At 39.3% G+C, this 8,580-nt stretch overlaps 1 pseudogene; it reads left to right on the forward strand.

Moving 5' to 3' along the window:
* The first annotated feature begins 1,863 nt into the window (after positions 1 to 1,863).
* On the forward strand, positions 1,864 to 8,289 carry LOC119809206 (annotated as a pseudogene).
* Positions 8,290 to 8,580: the final 291 nt, after the last annotated feature.

Raw genomic sequence — 8,580 nt, forward strand, 5'->3', positions numbered from 1 at the left:
TGCTTCCTGTCCATGCTTATAGTACCTCAGACCATGCCCTAATGGGCTGGTATCTAAAAGGATATCTCTAAAAGGCTATTGGCAGAATGAATTCCCACAACACCCAGCATCCACTTCAGGCAGTTCAAAACTGCCTGTAACGCCAGCTCCGGGGGTTCTGTAACCTGTGGTTTCTGTAGGTATCTGCATTCCCACGCATATATCCACACACAGATAAACACCCATATACACAACTGAAAAATAAAACAAATCTTAAGAGACAAAACATTAAAAATGGAGGAAAGAGAAAGAGTGGGAGATAAAATAGTATATTGTAGCAAAACTCTTGATAATTTTGTTCCTTAATCTCTCCTCCAAGTTGTGATTTTTTTTAATCTGTATGCCCCATGGTCAAAGCATAATTACAGCAAAACTGTTTGTTACTGACTTCTGTCCTTATTCCAATCAAACCGATATTGTTATTCCTTTAGTACCACCATCATGTTGCCATTCCTTGTTCTTTGATGTCTACCACAGTTGCTATGTTGGAAACTTAATGCCGCCATGTAACATTGCTAAAGATTGATCTATAGAAGATGTTTAAACCATGATGGCTCCACCATTAATGAATAAATTAGGTCATAATTATAGTGGTATATTATTTATGTTTTACTAAATAAAGTTTCCCTGAAGATCAGAGGGCGAAACAGAAAACAAGTCAGTCATATAAGCCAGGGAGTTGTGGCACACACCATTAATCTCAGGATGCAGGAACTCACAGATGGATCTCTGTGAGTTCAAGGCTACCCTAGGCTAAACAATATTGACCCAGAAATAGATCCAGGTTGTAGTGGCTCACATCTTTAATCCCAATGTTTGGAAATCACACCCACTTTAATCCCAGCACTAGGGAAGTGAACACAGGAGTGATATGGCTGGATAGAAGAGAAGAATATGAAGGAGATGAGAAAGGTACTCAGTGGAGTTTGAGGATTCGTGGAGACAGGATCTTGCCCCTTCTTTCTGAAGATTTGGTAGAGGTAAAAGGTCTCTCTAGTGCTTAATTGCTTTGTTTTTCTGATTTTTAGGTTGAACCCTAATATCTGTCACTGAATTTTTATTATCCATGCTATATATAATTATTCTTTATTGTGGTTTTACAATCATGGGAATGTTGTGTTATTGGTTTGCTTTGTTTTGCTTAATAAAAGCACACTTAATTATGTCTCTTGCTTTCTTCCTTCTACCATGAAATAATGTAAAGAGGTCTTCACCTTATGAAGCCTTTATGACCTTGAACTTCACAGCCTCCAATATTAAAATGAACAAACCTTTGCTCTTTATGAACTCCATTATAACTACACAATTCTTTGTTTTTTTACTTTTTTTTACTTTTACTTTGCTTGAATTTCCTAAGGACAAACACATTTGTTTACCTATTAAACTCACTTTGGTTCACTTTTATTTCAATAAAGAAAGCTTGCATCAGAAAAAGTGTGGTCCAAGCATATAAAGACTTTTCTTATTTAGATTTGGTCTCATGATAGGATTTGTTCAGTCAGAAGCATGCTTGCTTGTTGAATAATCTGTCTCTCTATTTGTAGACTATTAAAGATCTCATTACTTAAAAACTATGAAGCAGTAACTCAGAATTATCTCCCTAACTCTTTGCTTGAACCCTTGGCCTAGCTTCACCAACCTGCTTCTGTTTTATTAAGAATCATGATCATGAGTGGAAGATATCTGGACACTAGTATCCCAATATCCATGCCCACTGAATACCTACTTGTATTATTACCCTTTTCTAGGAAAGAGTGATTTGAACACAGTTCTCCATAAATTATCTTTTCTTAATCATATCTTTTTATAAGTCAGGCTTATAGAATGCTCAAGGGAAGTCTTTGGCAAGGACCTGGAAAGCAAGTACATAAGCTGTCAGTGGAGGGTGGATCTATATATGCTTTGGAGTCAGATGGTATTTCAATGAATATTCTTACCTAAAAATTCGAAAGCACTAACAAATATTTCTCTGTCTGAATTTTAATAGCATTAAGGAATCTTTTCAGTTTGATTATTTATTTTTTCTATTTATTACAAAATGAATTTAAAAGCAATTTTTGTTTGCTATAAAGGAAACGATTATTTTTAAAACTGAAATAAAATTCACATCTTTTTATACATTTCTTTAAGCAGGAAAGATGCAGTAATTCGTAAACACAGTTTAACGTAACTAATTATTCAAATAAAAATAACAAGGCAAACCTCAGGCACCACTGAGAATTCTACAGGTTCTAATGTAATAAAAATCGCCAGTATGATTATAGTTTAAAAAGAAAACACACTTTCATACTTCAAAAACATACCTTATCAGAGACTTATTGCTATTCGGCACACAGTCATAAGTAGAAATTTCTAGACTACTCCTTAGTCAAGATCATCTTAACGCAAAAGGTTGACTGCAGTAAATACCAGCAGTTTATATGGCAACTATTTACTTTTCTCTGGCCACCCAGGACCAGTAAGCTGAGAGACTCAGAGGCAGAAGTGTTCAATCGACTTTCAGAAAAGGTTAAGTATCTGTAGTGATACTTAGCCATTTAAGGCTGAAGTATGGTTACTGTGACTCAGAGATTAGTTTTACATTTTTAATTATGTTATACTAATTTGACTAACCACTACATCATTTTGTTTATTGAATTAATAATAATAATAACCACATATGTCTGCTGACTGCATATGCTTGTCAGCACATCTTAAATTCTTACAAACACCTTGCTATTTCCAGGAATCCTGTCTTCCTTACTCTCATGTGACAGTAGCTGTCTTCTGTCTAAAAGAGTGCAATATTGTGCTGGATAGTTTTATGCCAACTTGACATAAGCAAATGTCATCTGAGAGGAGGGACCTTTGATAAACCAGATGCATCCATAAGATAGGCTATAGCCAAGCCTGTAGGACATTTTGGTAGGTAAGGGTTTTTTTTTTTTTTTTGGTTCTGTTTTTTGCTTGTTTGTTTGTTTGCTTGCTTGCTTGTTTTTTGAAACAGAGTCTTACTATGTAGCTCTTTTGCTACCCTATAACTTACTATGTAGACCAGGCTGGCCTTGAAATCACAGAGATCCAATTAACTCTGCCTCCTGATGCTAGGATTAAAGACATTTACCATTACATGTAGAGCATTTTATTAATTAGTGATAGATGTGGGAGGACCCAGACCATTGTGGGTGTTGTTATCCCTGAGCCAGTGATAGTCATATAAGAAAGCAGACTGAGCAAGCCATGAGAAAAAAAGTCAAGAAGCAGCACCCCTCCATGGGCTCTGCTTCAGCTCTTGCCTTAATGTTCTGTAAATGGAGGCTATGCTTACATTTCCCTGCTGACCAAGGGCCAAATAATCACACAGAAACTATATTAATTACAACACTGTTTGGCTAATGTCTCAGGCATATTTCTAACTAGCTTTTACATCTTAAGTTATTAATCTGTGTGTCACCATGAGGCTGTAGCCTACTGGTATGGTTTCCAGCATGTCTCCTTTGGCAGCTACATGGTGTCTCTCTCTAACTCTGCCTACTCTCTCTTTATATCTCACTTCAGATTTTTGCCTGGCTTTATTCTTCTAAGTCATTGGCCAAAAAAAGATTTTTTATTAACCAATGTGAATAATAAAACATATTCACATCATACAGATGGGAATTCCACACCTATGTTCCTGTTCTGTTTGAGTTTCTGTCCTGACCTCCATCGATGAGGAACATTAATGTGCACATGCAAGCTGAATGAACCCTTTCCTCCGCAATTTGTTTATGGTCATGGTGTTTCATCACAGCACTATAACTCTGACTAAGCCAATTATTAAATATGTAAATGGTAAAAAAAAAGAACCAGTATATTTTTCCCATAGTGTTTTATTTATTTCCCATGGTGAGAAGGCACAGAACAATTATTTGTAAATGTTATATAGATACTTCATTGGTTAAAAATTTCAATAATGTTTACAGATGGTTTAAATTTTCATCCTCCACCCAAAACGTGAGTAATGAGGAAGCCCTTCATAGCCTTTTTATTAGCTTCACATCCCACAGTCCACACATATTCCCTAAGGAGCACGAACAAGAAAGAAATCTTATTATAGGAAATAATTACTTATCCGGGCTCATTATCCAACAGTTATCCTTTCCTATTACATCTCAATGAAATATGCATCAAGTCCAGAAATGAGGACCAACAAAAGTTAAGGATGAAAATGTGGGCGCCACGAACATCAAGCATCATTAGAGCAGGGAAGCCATCGAACTTCCCATCCTGGTGTCACATCACAGGAAGCCTACAGGCTGCATGATCCTACCGCATGTACTGGCTTTGGGGGGGCCTAGCCTGTTTGGATGCTCACCTTTCTAGACCTGGATGGAGTGGGGAGGACTTTAGACTTCCCACAGGGCAGGGAACCCTTACTGCTCTTAGGACTAGAAAGGGAGGGGGAGGGGAGCGAGGGAGGGGGAGGGAAATGGGAGGTGGGGAGGAGGTGGAAATTTTTAATAAATAATAATAATAATAATAAAGAAAAGTTAAAAAAATAGGTACAAGCTTGATGCAGAATGAGAATTTTTTTTCCTAAGGGTTAGAATACTCATCTTAGAGTTTAGGACTTTAGACCACCTGACAGCCATGAATAAGTCCTCAAACACCGTAAGTTTAATTGGGGGGGGCAGCCACATGGGACTTTTAAAGCTTTTGCAAAAATTGAAAACAAATTGTTAAGTGTTATTCTTAAGTTTAAACTTTGCTTATAAAACCATCCATTTCCCACTCTTGGTTGTTAATCAGGATGTTGGCCACTCAAGAGAGAGGGAGTAGATAGTTAAAAATATACAGTCCTAAGTTCTGTCCCTCTTCTACCAAATCAGAGTCTATGATTATGAGAACTGGGATTAGTGGTAAATTGGAATGTTTACCACAATGTTTGTGCAAATAAAATTTTGAGAAATTTGGTTGAAAGAGACTTGGGGTATGCTAAGAAAGTTTGGGAACTCACCGAGCTGCCCGTCAGTATGCAAGCAAAAGAAAATGGCTTAAGATGCTACTCAATGGGTAGATACCTAATTTTTCAAAATCATCACATATACTGAAAAAGACCATGTACCAATATTTTTAAATGATTAGAAATAATTGTAAACTCTCTAGAAAATCAGAGTACTGGAGTTGAGGAATCAGCTCAGTAGCACAGCCTTGACTAGCATGTACAAGATCCTGGGTTCGATCCCCTAACACTGCAATTATAATAAATAATTAATTATATTGTATTATAATTATACATAATATAACTGTATTATAATTATAAGTAATTATAATAAATAAATAACACTGCAATTAAAATAAGTAACAATGATAATAATAAAATAATAAATTTTAAAATGAAGTAAAACGGGGCTCACCTTCCTAGACCCAGATGGAGGGGGGAGGACCTTGGACTTCCCACAGGGCAAGGAACCCATACTGCTCTTCCGACAGGAGAGGGAGGGGGAGTGAAGGGGAGAGGGGGAGGTAAATGGGAGGCAGGGAGGAGGCAGAAATTTTTAATAAAAAAAATCAGTAAGAAGCGTGTCCCTAAAACTTATGCTGAAATGAGTTCAAGTAACTGTTGTTTATTCAACTTGATCTTGTCTTTCTGTCAGGCAGTCATAAACACCCCTTAAACAAAACAATTAAGAGAGCTCATTGCCAACCAAACTGGTTTGATTCTATGGCTGCTTTGGTTTGAACCTATATCAACACTCTCTTGCTCAGATTTGAATTATAGGTCATACTGAGTTAGAAATTTTCAAGAAGCCTGAAAGAAGAGTTTGGGAGGGTTATATTTAGACAGAAAGCATAGGCTTGACAACCCACACATGTTTTAAATAGCTGTAAAATTGATTGATTTCTTTCTCATGGGTAGTCTCCCTTCCTAAGTCCACTGACTAACAGACACTGAAAACAACTAGATAGCACAGTTCCTAAAGAGACCTCTTGATTCTAAACTTCAGTGATCTTTTTGGAGGTGATGGTTTTCAACAACCAAAGATAAATGTAATAGAGGGTCAACAAATCATAGCCATAAATTTCAGTGTTCACAAAAAGCTGATGAGCCCACTGTATTCTGGACCAATCAAAGCATCCTCCGTGACTGTGATGACCATGTTTTAAGCAAATAAAACATGTACATAGTAGCATCTGGGCCAAGAAGATGGGCCACCCTGTGAAACCATTATCCACACACTCTTGACAACCTGAGTTTTCTCCCCAGAATCTACAAAGAGAGTGAGAAGCAGTGGTACACATCTAAAGTCCCAGCACTCTTATGTTGAGATGGGGGCCCGGGAGAGGAGACTCTTAGAAGCATGCAGGTCAGATAGTTTGGACTACACAGCACAGAAGTAGAAACAAGAGAGAGCCTGCCTCATCAATGTGCAAGGGGGAAACCATCTCACAAAAGTTGCCTTCTGACTTCCATTCTTAACCCTTGAACACACACAATTATCTCAAAACTACTTTTAAATAAATAACAATCTAGAAAAAGACATGGTGGCAGAAGTCATAAGGTGATAAAACAAATTTTCTTTTTATGTGAGTGACAGGGGATATGGTGTGTGTTCTGGGAAACCCCTGTCAATGATACATATGGTTGTCTTCCTTTAGCAGTGAGCCACTGCTCTGTTAACTATCTGTGTGGAAAAACTGTACAAATTCACCTTCGACCATGATAATCTCTGGTCAGACCAGAGGTAGCCACCTGTGCCTGAGTCCTTCTCTGGCCCAGGACCCTGAGAAGAACCTCTGGAAAGAAGAAGTCCTGAGGCTAGTAGTCACAGAGCAAGCCAGTCCTTATTCTTGACAGTCAGATTGGAGACTGAATGCCTGAAACACCAGGGCCAATGGGAACCCAGGAGCTTGTCAGGGAATAGACCAGCTTCTATTAAAAAGTAGGTAGGGGCCAGGCAGTGGTGGCACACACCTTTAATCCCAGCACTCTGGAGACAGAGGCTGATCTCTGTGAGTTCGAGGACAGCCTGATCTACAGAGCAAATTCCAGGACAACAAGAACTACATATAGAGAAACCCTGTCTCGACAAATACAAAAGAAAAAAAGGAAGGGAGGGAGGGAGGACAGAAGAGAATAAAGAAACAAAGAAAAGTAGGTAGGGTATTGCTTACAAATGGAGCTCAGGCTGATGGAGACAGCACCCCAGACATGCCTAACACCCAGGAACTTCTCATGCAGTTGGTGTCTGTGGGTGGAGGATCCTCCTCAGATGACCATTGTTCTGCAGGTGACTAAGCCCGAGACAATGCTTCTCGGGGCTGTCCGTCATTGCTAGCAGGCGTGAGCTTCCACATGGACACAGAATTATACCCAGGTCAGCAAACAGCTGTGAAAAACTGCAATGATGTAGAAACGGCAGGTGAACATGATGAACTAGCATTTTTTTTCGCACGCCTGTCTCTAAGCTAGTGAATTACACACATACACCATCAGTTGTATGAGAAAAGTGCTTGTACCACTCAGGAGCCACAGTGCTGACCAGAGGAAGGAACGTGTGTGCATCAGCATCACTGTGTGCGCAGTAGAGAAAGACCAACCATCTGCTTAAGACTCCCTTAAAGAAACTCTGCTCGGGATGTTGTTTGTTTGTTTGTTTGTTTGTTTCTGTGACCTGGATGGGACCAGTCAGTGTGCTCCCAGTTGAATGAACATACAGGACAAGATGCTTCAGAAGCCGGTCAGCTTTAGGATGCTGCTGAAGAAACACATATAACGAGCTAGATGATTCTCTGGAGCCATTTGTCCAAGCTGCCTCTGTGGGGGAAGTACATCACCTATGCTTGAGACATCCAGTTGGAAGAGGTACGTGTCTCAGGACTTCCTGGGGACCTGGTTTAAAATCCAGCAGCTTCTAGAGCATCAGTAATACATGGCATACCTACTGGTGGAAAAACTTCAGGTTACTTCCCACCAAGCATTTAGTGGTTCTTAAATGAACTCATTGAATACTACAGCAAAAAGCCAGCAGATTCTCAGTCTGTCCAAGACCCACACTATAGATAAGATATGTGCAAGCAGAGCAGGAAAAAAGTACATACTCCAAGACCTATTGTGAGGCATTGCCGTGTGGGCATTGGGAGTGGAGGAGCTACTGCTGGTGTCAGGGTCTCAGAAGGATTTTCCTGGCTGTAAGATGGATTTTTGTGACAATCACTGGTTACCTGCCTGCCTGTCACAGTTTTAATGGGGCAATCCATAAAAAATAAAGAGGAACCAAGAATGAATAGTACTGAAGTCCATGAGAAAGGCAACAAAAGGACTGGAAAACACCTAGGGTAAAGTTCAGGCATGTGAACTCATCCCCACCCTTACAGAATCTCTGCCCAGATCAGCCTGCCATTGCTCGGGCATTTTTTAATTATTTTGTTTGTTTGTTATGTTTTGTTTGAGACAGGGTTTCTCTGTAACTTTGGGACCTGTCCTGGAACTAGCTCTTGCAGACCAGGCTGGCCTCGAACTCATAGATATCTGTCTGCTTCTGCCTCTTCCTCCTGTGAGCTAAGATTAAAATTGTGTGC

Source organism: Arvicola amphibius, chromosome 3 (genome assembly GCF_903992535.2).
Source record: "Arvicola amphibius chromosome 3, mArvAmp1.2, whole genome shotgun sequence".
Taxonomy (NCBI): domain Eukaryota; kingdom Metazoa; phylum Chordata; class Mammalia; order Rodentia; family Cricetidae; genus Arvicola; species Arvicola amphibius.